At 38.2% G+C, this 13,182-nt stretch overlaps 1 protein-coding gene across 11 annotated transcripts in view; it reads right to left on the reverse strand.

The window, feature by feature from the left end:
* NCOA1 (nuclear receptor coactivator 1) overlaps positions 1-13,182 on the reverse strand; it is a 253,867-nt gene that overhangs the window by 103,345 nt on the left and 137,340 nt on the right. The window lies entirely within an intron of this gene.

Here is a 13,182-nt window from a genome sequence, read left to right on the forward strand (position 1 = left end):
CATCGGTAACATAAGGGTAATAACTATACTTACCTACCTTTAGATTTGTTGTGAGGACTGAATGAGTTGCGCATATAAAAAGTGCACTATTGTTGGCTATTGTTTCCCCTTTAGACCATGAGCTCCATGAGGGATAGTGCTCACTCAGTAGATAACTCTTCCTACACGTCCTCACTGGTAAATACAATGGACACTTTTCACTCCTTCATTCATCAGTGATCAATAAATGCTAACTATGATCATTATTATTTTACCAGACTGCTTACCGCAGTATTTACACTGTTTCATTCTAGAAACATTGTCACCATGGGCTTCTGTGATCCCACACTTCCTTCCACTTAACAAATAAATCAAGCATCTATCATATCTCAGGCACTGTGCTAGGAGCTGAGCAAATTGTGGACAGCAAAACAGAGGTTCCTGCCCTCATGGAGTGGGAGACATAAACAAATAATGCACAAAAAATAATCTATAATTTTCTATAGTGATAAGTCATAAAGGAAAGAGTAAGATTCATAGAGAAAAACAATATAAGAGACATAATTTTAATTGGGGGATTAACTGAGGCATCTCTGAAGAAGCAATGTTTAAGCCATGCATGATCTGAGAGATTAGTAGAATTAGTGTGGTTTTCTATTTACCCTATTATTAGCGCCTTTTGACCAATTCTTGGGGGTTAGATTTCCTCATGGTTCTGACGTCCTACCCCCCTTTTCCCCTTGCACTATACATTATTCTGGGGTAATATCACTCACTCAACATGGTTTCCAAAAAAATCTCTAAACCAATTACTCTCTAATCTCTATCTCTGGCCCAAATCTCCTGGGTCTCAGACCCATAACCCAACTCCTCACCAGGTATCTCTATCCAGATGTCACAAAGACACTTCAAATTCAACTTTACAAAATGAATTTAACATCTCCTCCTCATGCATCTTTTTCCTCTCACTTGATTTTAGCCAAAAGGCCAAGAAGCGATGCATCTTTTTCCTCTCAGTTGATACACTGGAGTCATTCTAATTGGAGTCATTCTATGGAGTCTTCTGTCATATCCCACATGCAAGCAAACACCAAGATGTATCAATCTTTATTTCCTAAATATTTCTGAAATCCACTCCTTCCTCACATTTTCCTCTCACCTCTTGCTAAACTACTCAAATAGCTTCCACACAGTTTCCCTGAGCTACCAAAGTAGGTTATCAAAAACATAAGTCTGATCATATCAATCTCTTGCTTAAAATCTTTCCCTAAATCCTCACTGCCCATAGGACAATAGTCAACCCCCCAACATAATGTATAAAGTTTATATCCGCTCTCATCTATTTTTGTCTATTATAGAAATGGTGAATGAATGACTGAATGTTGGTCCAATCAAGTTTAGCCCAATCAATATAATCCATATATAAACAAATTATGTATAGTGTACTACACAGAGTCTTTTTATACACATATAGATTACATATGTTAATTTCAGTTTCTAACTCTAACGAAAGGCCTTAAAAATAAAATCCTTGGTAATATCCCATCTTCTCAGCAAAGGTAACATTAGTCAGAAAACTTTATTAGTATTATTATTATTGTCTTTTTTTCTTTTCTAGGGCTGCACCCGTGGCATATGGAGGTTCCCAGGCTAGGGGTCTAATCGGAGCTGTAGCCACCAGCCTACGTCAGAGCCACAGCAATGCAGGATCCAAGCCACATCTGCGACCTACACCACAGCTCACAGGAATGCTGGACCCTTAACTCACTGAGCAAAGCCAGGTATTGAACCTGCAACCTCATGGCTCCTAGTCAGATTCATCAACCACTGAGCCACGACGGGAACTCCAAGAAAACTTTAAATTGGAGTTCCCCTTTTGGCACAGCAGAAACAAATCCAACTAGTATCCATGAGGATGCAGGTTCAATCCCCAGCCTTGCTCAGTGGGTTGGGGATCTGACATTGCTGTGAGTTGTGGTGTGGTTGCAGACATAGCTTGGATCCCGAGTTGCTGTGGCTGTGGTGTAGGCCAGCAGCTGTAGCTCTGATTCGATCCCTAGCCTGGGAACTTTATATGCCATGGATGTGGCTCTAAAATGCAGAAAGAAAAGAAAAAAAGAGAAAACTTTAAATTGAGTTCCATGTGGATAGCCCAACTTAACCCACCAACAAGTATTTATTAAGCTCCTACTATATGCCAGCTTCTGTTCTAGGTACTGGGGATACAATTGTGAATGAAATGTATAAAAATCACTGTCTTCATAGAGCTTCATTCTGTTGTGGGGAAGAGAGACAAAGTTAAAAAGTTAATTACAGAGTAAATAGAAGGTGATAAGTGCTATGGAGAAAAATAAGGCAAAAACAGAGGCTCAGGTGTGTGGAAGGAGGTCAGTGATTTTAAGTAAGCTAGTTCGTTAGGAAGGGTCTCACTGAGAATGTGAGATGTGAGCAAAGACCTGAAGGAGGTGAGGGAGAGAGAGAATGACAACTGGAGGAAGAGGGCTTCTGGCAGGGCAAGGGCCACGAAGCGTGAAGGGGGGAAGCATGACTATGCTGTTTTGAGAAACACGAAAGAGATGAGTGTGAACTGAGGAGGGAGGAGGAGGAGATGAGGCTGCATCATGTAAGGCCTTGGGTGAACCATTTTAAAGACTTCAGCTTTACTTTGACTGAAACAGCCAATCATTAGAGAGTTAAATACAGAGGTATGACAAGGTCTGATTTTTCATTTTAAGACCTCTTCCATGAAGGATAAGCACAAACTTTCTCATCTCAGTAATGTGGTACCTAAATAAGTTTCCAGCTGCTAAATGGACATTTCCATTTGGATATCCCATTGTCACCTCAAACTCAATATGTATAAAACATGATGGACTTTTAAGTTTCATATTTCTATTAATGGTAAATAAATGAGAAGAGCTGCATCATGGATTAATGTCATCACAGAAAAATATTTGTTAAACCTCTTGTGGGGGGAGTGGAAGGATCTGTATCTTAAGGAAAATGATTACAATTTAAGATAGAGAAACTCAGTGGAAAAGTAAATATGCCAGACTTGTAACCACAACCACCACCACAACAAAAAAATGTTAAAATATCCAACAATGGTTTTGTTAGCATCCACTCTAAGCTCAAACACAAAACAAGGAGAGTCAGCTAAGTGACATATTATTATAATTAATAACACTGCTACCTTCTTTTCCTATGAAGAGTCATTGAAATATAAATGAGGTTAATTGGATATCACAAAAGCAAAGAAGCCACTTAATTTTATTTTTAAATAGAAATAAAATATAAATATATGTTAAAATTTATTAATACAAAAATGAAATTATATATTAAATTTATAATAATGAAGCATCAAAACTAAAATTTTCAACAAAAGTAGAAATTAAAGAGAGAAGAAAATGATCCACAGGAAAGAATATGAATGATAAGACTTTAGTTTGCTCAAATCCAAAAGAAAAGAATTCACTAGCTGCTACTTGATGCTCAGCTTTACTTAGCTGCCCATCGTCTCTGCCTGCAAAGACATTAGGTTATGCCATCTAAGAATTTATTTATCTGAATCCTACTGGTTCTTGTTAAAATACTCCTGGGCATGTATTTCTTATGATAATGTGGTATGAAATTTTAATTCTCTTGTTTGTCTCCTCTCCTAGACTGCAGACTCAAAGACAGTTCCTAGATCTTTTTACCATATATCCAATATGTCACATAATGCCCCAAAGCTACAGAAGCTAAAATAGATGATGAGTCAAAAGTGAAGTTATTTTACTAACATGATATTTAAATTTTTAAAAGAATATTTAAGATTTTTAATAATTAAATATTTTCTGGAATCTTTCAGAAAGCTTTGGAATTCTTTTCTACAATCAAGGAACTGAGTTTTCTTGAAATCCTTGTTTTCCTGTTTTCAATGAAAAAAAAAAAAAAAACTGACCCTCTTGGTCTAGAAATTTGAGAACATTTCCTAATTCTGAAAAGGTTAAAATCTATTTTGGAGAAACCTCCCACCATATTTTATAGTACTACACAGACACAAAGACATGTTGTAGTTATACAACTGTAAATATAAACAATAGAATCTCAAAGTTTGGATAACTTTGAGCAACAAATAAATCTGGATTTAAAACAAGATTCTCTATACTATGTTACCTCAAGACTACTGGCTGGAGACTGACATCTGCTAAATTTATCTGAAATTCTGGGGTTGAGGAGACATCAGAAAACAATTCAACAGCAATTCAATATCTGGCCTATCAAAATAAGAGCCAACAGTAAGAGGCTATGAGAAAGTCACAAACAATTTGCTGATGATATGATTCTGGTATTAACTGCTTTCTATTTACAAAACACAATAAACAGATAGTGGAATGTAAAACCTCTGATGAGTGAAAACTATTATAGCTGTTCTATTTGTGGAATGGCTTTATATGTGGCAGTTAAGGGTACTTCAACAAGGTTCATTAAGGAAAGAAATATTGATTTCGGGAAGCCAATTTATGTGTTGCCTTTTAAAAAAGAGGTAAGGTTTCTAAGTAAAAATACCCTGTTGATTTTAAAAGAGTTGCTAAGTTATACCCAATCTCATGCCCTCTCTAGGGAGCAGTCTGGAGAACTAGAAACCATATCTACCTCTGTTCAAACAACCAGACTAAATCAAATAGGTAGGGCTGAAGAAATAGGTCAGTGCTTTATATCTCAGCTGTATTACAAATTTCTACATTAAGAAATTTGTCACGTAGCTCCCAGAATTCAGCTGAGGATTGTATAATTTGAAAAACCAGTTAACAGTAAGTTAATAACTCTAATAATGTACTAGCAAGAAATTAGCACAGATAAGCATGGACATGAAGAGAGGGACACCCTGAAAGTTAAACTTCCCCAAGTTGATGGTATCTCACAGGAAAACTATGATCAATACAGAGCTCCTGCACTAGGTAACTGACATAAAGAATGTCTCAAACTGGAGTCCTCAGATACCATGGGTTCTCTAAAAAAGTTCTTCAACTTTGTCTTTTCATTTCAGTGACAATTTAAATCATTCTCATTTGATAAGAAACGATGGGAACTTTAAGGATATTGCACTTTTTATGGTTTAATAATTTTCCATTGTTTGGATATATCACATTTTATTTATTCACCAATTGATAGCCACTTAGGTTTTCCATTATTGGGGTATTTATCAACAATGCTGCTATGAATATTTATACGTAAAATTTTGTGTGGACATGTTTTCAGTTCTCTTGGGTATGAAACTACCAGGTTTAACTTTTTTTAACTTTTTTTAAAACTTTTTTCTTTTTGCTTTTTTTTTAGGGCCACACCTGCAGCATATGGAGATTCCCAGGATAGGGGTCTAATCAGAGCTACAGCTGCCTATGCCACAGCCACAGCAACGCCACAGCCACAGCAACGCCAGATCTGAGCCTCATCTGCAACCTACACCACAGCTCACAGCAATATCAGATCCTTAACCCACTGAGCAAAGCCAGGGATTGAACCCGAAACTTCATCGTTCCTAATTGGATTCATTTCTGCTGCGCCATGATGGGAACTCTTCTCTTTAACTTTTTGAGGAACTGCCAAAGTGTCTTCACAGTGGCTATACCATCTTGTTTTCTCAGCTGTAATGTACAAGCATTCTGATTTTTCCACATTCTCACCAAAAATTGTTATTTAAAAATTTTATTATTTATTCGCTTTTTTTTTAGGGCCACACTTGCGGCATATGGAAGTTCTCAGGCTAGGGGTGGAACTGGAGCTACAGCTGCTGGCCTACTCAGCCACACCAACGTGGAATCTGAGCCACATCTGAGACCTACACCACACCTCATTGCAATGCCAGATCCTTAACACACTGAGCGAGACCAGGGACTGAACCCGCATCCTCACAGACACTAGTTGGGTTCATTACTGCTGAGTGACAACAGGAACTTCCTTAAATTTTGTTTTAATTATAGCTATCCTAGTGGGTGTGAAATGGTATCTCATTATGGTTTCAATTTACATTTCCCTAATCACTAATGACACTGAGCATCTTTTCATGTGCTTTTTGGTCATTTGTATATCTTCGGAGAAATGCCTAGTGAGGTCCTTTGCCCATTTTTCAATTGGGTTATATGTCTTTTTATTGGTGAGTCATAAGTGGGTTTTTCTGGGGGGAGGGGGTCTTTTTAGGGCCTCATTCAAAGCACATGGAAGTTCCCAAGCTTGGGGTAGAATCAGAGCTGTAACTGCCAGCCTACACCACAGCCACAGCAACGCCAGATCCGAGCCACGTCTGCAACCTCCAACGCAGCTCACGGTAAGCCGGATCCTTTAAACTACTGAGCAAGGGCAGGTATCAAACCCACATCCTCATGGATCCTAGTTGGGTTCGTTACTGCTGAGCCATGACGGGAACTCCATTAAGTGTTCTTTATATTCATACCTAGATGCTTATTAGAGATAAGATTTGCAGATACTGCCTTTCTGTGGATTATCTTTTCACTTTCTTTCTTTTTGCCATTTCTTGAACTGCTCCCGTGGCATATGGAGGTTCCCAGGCTAGGGGTTGAATCAGAGCTGTAGCCGCCAGCCTATGCCAGAGCCACAGCAATGCGGGATCCGAGCCGCGTCTGCGACCCACACCACAGCTCACGGCAACGCCAGATCCTTAACCCACTTAGCAAGGGCAGGGATCGAACCTGCAAACTCATGGCTCCTAGTGAGATTCGTTAACCACTGCGCCACGACAGGAACTCCTCTTTCTTTATAGTAACTTTGGATGAACAAAATTTTTTAATTTTGATGAAATCCAACTTACCTACTATTTCTTTTTTGTTTAATAAGTACAACATCTAAGCTTCCTGAGAGACCGTTTCTTTAAAGACAGTTTCTTCTGATTGCTATTTTTCCTGTGTAGGAGCCATACTTTTTTGTTTCTCTGTATGCCTCCTAGGGTTTTGTTGTTGTTGTTGTTGTTGCTGTTAAAAACCAGTATTTTGAAGCGAATGACTGAACAATGATTCCTTTAAATATCTGGAAACAAAAATTCTCTTTGAACCCACAAAGCAGGAACCAAAACTCAGATGGTGGTTATCCCCGGCCCAGAGAAGAGTCCCTGCCACATAAGCCTCTGCCATAAAGGACCTGCCCATGTCTGAACCATTGTGGCCAGGAAGAAAAAGCAAAGGCAAAGAATCAGAGTCAAAGCAATGAGTTCTCAAAAACAGACATCATTTTATTTCATTGATTCTATAAAACATCAGATTTTTCTTAAGAGGCTCTTGTAAAAGAAACCCCTGTACAAAAATCAGTTCTACATTGTTCCAACTTGTGAAAAGTATGTTGGTACTTTTTAAAGAGAAAAAGATTAATATCAGTCTCCTGAGTACAGCTATCTTTAAGATAACTATAAACAACAAAATAAGTATTTGATATTTACTTGTTTGTGCACAGGAGAACAGTTTATAGTAATCTAGTAAAGACGTAACAGCTTTTTTTTTTTCCTTTTTTTTCGGGCCACACCCCGGCATATGGAGGTTCCCAGGTTAGGGGTCGAATCGGAACTACAGCTGCTGGCCTATGCCACAGCCACAGCAACACCAGATCGGAGCCTCGTCTGCAACCTACACCACAACTCACGGCAATGCTGAATCCCTGACCCACTGATCAAGGGCAGGGATTGAACCCACATCCTCATGGATACTAGTCAGATTCATTTCCGCTGTGCCACAAGCAGAATAGCTTTAAAAAAAGAAAATGGTGGTCACAGAGACAAAATTAGTGATAAAAATTTCAGTGTCTGTTTCTTTCCATCAATTTCACCTTCTTTCACAAGACTCAGATACTAAGTAGGAAAAGAAGAGGGCCAGATGAGAATGAAGATCAGCATTAGCACAGATAATCCACAGATGATTATCTAAAGCCAAATAACCACATTTACTACATAAAATTACTCCAAGATCTAAAATAAAGAATTAAGCCCTGATCAAAAGTTGTTCAATTTTTCTCAGATATTTCAGAAACTCAGTTCAAAGCATAATAGTTAAATGTTCATATATAAACCAACAACAGAAAATAAACACACTGAACCTTGATTTTATATGTTGTAAGGTGGCAGAAATGCCAAAATGATAGAGCTGATGGGTCAAAATAGTTTGTCACAATAATGGAGTTGTATTTTGAGAGCATTTGAAAATGACCAAGTTAAGGTAAACCTTCGGTAATCTCTGGATCATGCCCCACCACCAGAAGGGAAAGGATATACATAAAACCACAACTCCACAAACAGTCTTCATTGCCCACATTTGTAGAGAGCACTTTTTTTTTTTTTTTTTTTTGGCTGCACCTGCAGCATACAGAAGTTCCCAGGCCAGGGATCAAACCTAAACTAGAGCAGCAATATGCCAAATCCTTAATCAAGAGGCCACCAGGGAACTCTAAGGAAATGCGTTTTTCAAAGCCTAGCATAAAACCTAAGTCACCTTAACTTGATTCATTTATATTTGGTAAAAAACCAAAACAAAACAAAACTTTATTGATGCTCATTGAAAAACAAAACAAAGAAAATCCCAAAGCATCTCAGGTGAATAGCTGGTTAAACAGCATCAGTATTTCCTTAATACAACACTAATTTTTCTGCTATATCCCTTCCAGTGCAATACCCAGCTAAAGACAAACTCTAAACAAGCAGAACTCAAATTTCACTTTCCAGTGTTCTCAATAAAATAATAACTATGAAAACAATGCTTATAAATTTTAAACTGGAAGCTCAGACTTATAAAGTTTCAGAAGAGGGACTCTAGCAATTGTTATCTCATACAGTGCTTCTCGAACCTTTTGACCATAGACTACTTAGAATATACAAAATGCCTATCCTTGTTTCTACTTTCACAGTATAAAGTTAGTAGTAGAATTTGGGGAGTTCCCATCGTGTCGTAGCAGAAATGAATCTGACTAGGACCCATGAGGTTGCAGGTTCGATCCCTGACCTCGCTCAGTGGGTTGAGGATCCTGAGGATCCAGTGTTGCTGTGAGCTGTGGTGTAGGCCAGTGGCTACAGCTCCAATTCGACCCCTAGCTTAGGAACCTCCACATGCCGCGGGTGCAGCCCCCAAAAGACAAAAAAAAAAAAAAAAAAAAAAAAAAAGAACTTGAGAGGAATAAAATAACAAAAACGTTCACAAAAAATGTAGGTCCATTAATATGTAGTCAGTTAAAGGACATGGCAATGCAATAACATAAACTCATTGACTCCTCACAACTGCCCTATGAAGTGTGTATTATTATTACCTCTACTCTATAGAACCAGTGATTGGGTTCAACAGTTTTACTAACAGAGAACCTATGGGCTGCTGCTGCTGACGACAATGATAATGACTAACACAGGATTTACTCTGTGCCACTCACTATTCTAAGCATCTAACCCATATTGTTTACCGTAAACCCCACTGATTCACCTACTCATAAATAGGAGGTAGGTAGTATTATAATACATTCTAGAGATGAGGAAATCAAGGCACAGAGAGGTTACTGAATCTGCCCAACAACATAAGTGGCAGAAGCAGAAATCATTCTTAGGTAAGTTGGTTCCAGGCTCTGGCTATGCTTTAACTTATCAAACAACCCTACAGTTACATACTGATAAGTAGAAAATTCAATAACAGATTCCAAATGTCTGCTTTTGCCTCTACACTCAAATGCTTCTTCATTAGGAAAGTCTTCCCAGAAAAGCTGACATTAAGTTATACCATATCTACAAATCCTGGTTGGTATTTCATGTATACATCAAATAGAAATAAATAACATAGATCATATATCTAATTCTGTTTATCTTCTAAGGTTATTATAATATAAAACCAATTACTTCCTAGAAGATGTCATTCACCTTAAAATATAAATGTACTTATTCCTTCAAAATCAAAAGTTCTGCCTTTACAAACCCTAATTTTTGTTCCCAAACTTATAAATCGTGGATTCTAATATTACATATGTACATATGCATACATACATACAATTCCCTTCAATAACATCCAAATCATCTTTAGGAATCTGGAATTTTAGGCTCTTAAAATGTTATAGCAGACTCCCCCCCAAAAAAAAAAATCTATATGGGCTTTGTTTTACCAGATAAGATTCTCAGTAACAAATCTAGGAATCGTCGAAGTCTCATATCATACTCTTTTGAGAGGAACATAGATAGAAACAGACAAGCTCAACATGAGTACCAGCCAGCCTGTACTCTTTCAAAAAGGCAGTAGCATGGAAGACAAAGAAAACCTGATAAACTATTCCAGGTTAAAGGAACCAAAGAGATGGGACAATTATGCAATGTGTAATTCTGGATCAGACAGTTGATCAAATTTTCATGTAGACTATAGTTAGAGAAAAATAGTGAAAATGCTATTTCCCGAATTTGACTATTATATCGTGGGTAAGCAGGAGATATTAGGAATATAAGGTCACTAATGTTTGCAACTCAGAGAGAATGGATATGTGTATATGTATGACTGGGTCACTTTGCCGTACAGTAGAAATTATCAAAACCTGGTAAATTAACTATACTTCAATAAAACTTTAAAAATAAATGTCTACAACTTATGCTCAAATTATTCATCATTATCACCACCATCATCATGGTGATGGGAGATGGGCAGAAGTAGCAGTAAAAATATACACAGAGAGAAAGTAAATGTAACAAAATGTTTACAACTGGTGAAACTGAGCAATGGGCACACAGGTGTGCAATCCATCAATCCTGCAACTATTTGGTATGTTTAAAGTTGGGTTTTTTTGTTGGTTTGTTTTGTTTTGCTTTGCTTTTTAAGGCCACACCTGCAGCATATGCAAGTTCCCAGACTAGGGGTCAAATCAGAGCTACAGCCGCTGGCCTACACCACAGCCACAGCAACATGAGATCCAAACCATGTCTGTGACCTACACCAAAGCTCATGGCAGCGCCAGATCCTTAACCCACTGAGTGAGGCCAGGGATTGAACCTGCGTCCTCACGGATGCTAGTCAGGTTCGTTAACCACTGTGCCACGAAGGGAACTCTAATTAAAGTTGTTTTTAATAAATGTTAAGGGGAAATAGAAAAGATAAAAAATTTTCACTATGGGAGTTCCCGTCGTGGCGCAGTGGTTAACGAATCCGACTAAGAACCATGAGGTTGCGGGTTCGATCCCTGCCCTTGCTCAGTGGGAATGATCTGGCGTTGCCGTGAGCTGTGGTGTAGGTCGCAGACACGGCTCGGATCCTGCATTGCTGTGGCTCTGGCGTAGGCTGGCAGCTACAGCTCCGATTAGACCCCTAGCCTGGGAACCTCCATATGCCGTGGGAGAGGCCCAAGAAACGGCAAAAAGACCAAAAAAAAAAAAAAAAAAAAAAAAAAAAAATTCACTGTGTCATGAAGAAAACATGACTTTCTCAGATTCACTCATTGAACAATAAGTTAAAGACACCCAACTCAGAGTCCAATTACTAGATTATTCTATTTTCTCCCCTTTTCTTGTTCATAAAGTCAAGGTATGAACATTCCCTTCTAAAAACTCTTAAAGGACTCTCTTATATGACTAAAATTTTTCCTAATTATAATACATCCTACTCTGCAAAACCTTTCTCTTAATAATCAGAAATTAACTAATTTCTCTCTCCTTACTGAGAATCAAGTTTGATTTCAAATAGAAAACTTAAGTTACTAAATATAACGTATCACCAGTTAGAAAAGGCCAGAAATCTGGAGCATGTTTTTTCCAGAAACCAATGATTTTTTAAAGACAGAGGTAGTAGGATTAAATGAATATCTTCTCAAATCATGCTGCACCTTCAGTCCTTGCTTTAAAGTTCTCTGTCAACTGATAGCCTTGCCTCCATCTCCGAAATTCATTATTTATTCCAAACACAGGCATTGCTTGTCAACCAACCAAATTTAATTGCCTATAATCTTATGATTGCTAAACCCCACCCTCCAAATTGACAGCTATCACTCTCCAGGGTGACAAACATCTCCTCTTTTAAAATGGGTTGGTGTGCAGCTGGGTCAGAGATGAGGAGAGCTTCTGGGATGCTGATATTGTTCTACTTCTTAACCTAGATGATGTTAACACAAATATGATAACTCAAGAGTTACACTCTTAAAAATTTACGATTTTTATCTATATTATAATTCAATTAAAAACTCTTTTTAAAAAAAAAACTTCTACTAGAAGTCTTCCCCTTATTGGGTTTACCAGTTTCTGATTAGTCTTCAACTTTCTAGTCTTAGCTGGTACATATTTATTTTTCTCACTATAGACTGCTGTGACCACTGTCATGTTCATGGAGACACTAGTTCTTATCCTTCAGTTAGCTCACAAATTCTTAGAAAAACAATAGTGTAAAACTGCCCAAATGCACAAAATGGGCACTATATACACACAGACACACACACACACACACACACACACACACACACACACACATATACATATATAAAATGACTGGATTATATTAGAAATGTACAGACCAAATCTGGGAGTAGTTCAGTATAGTTTTTCTGCCGCCATTTTTTTGGGGGGGGGGCAGTACCTGAGGAACATGGAAGTTCCCAGGCTAGAGATCGAATCGGAGCTACAGCTGCTGGCCTACACCACAGCCACAACAAATCTGGATCTGAACTGCATCTTTGACCTATACCACAGCTCATGGTAACAACGGATCCTTAACCCACTGAACGAGGCCAGGGATTGAACCTGTGTCCTAATGGATACTAGTCAGGTTCATTACCACTGAGCCATAGCAGGAACTCCTCTGCTATCATTTTTAATTCAGTAAGGATTTGAGGGTCTTGTAAGATATTGATCTAAACTAATATTAATTTCAATGTGCATTAAAGTGGTTTATAAAGTGCAATCTAGAACTTTTCTAACATTTTCATTCCAAAGTGTCAGCACCTTGAAGCTTCTCTGATCAAACATATATATTTCCATAAAAAATAAGAATCAACAAGTAATCATTTTCATACCATACTTCTGCAGAAACAAAGCTCTTTAAAAACAGAGCTAAAGGAGTTCCTGTTGTGGCGCAGTGGTTAATGAATCCGACTAGGAACCATGAGATTGCAGGTTCGATCCCTGGTCTTGCTCAGTGGGTTAAGGATCTGGCATTGCCGGGAGCTGTGGTGTGGGTTGCAGACGTGGCTCAGATCCCGCGTTGCTGTGGCTCTGGCATAGGC

This window comes from Sus scrofa, chromosome 3, assembly GCF_000003025.6.
Source record: "Sus scrofa isolate TJ Tabasco breed Duroc chromosome 3, Sscrofa11.1, whole genome shotgun sequence".
In the NCBI taxonomy this organism is placed as follows: Eukaryota; Metazoa; Chordata; class Mammalia; order Artiodactyla; family Suidae; genus Sus; species Sus scrofa.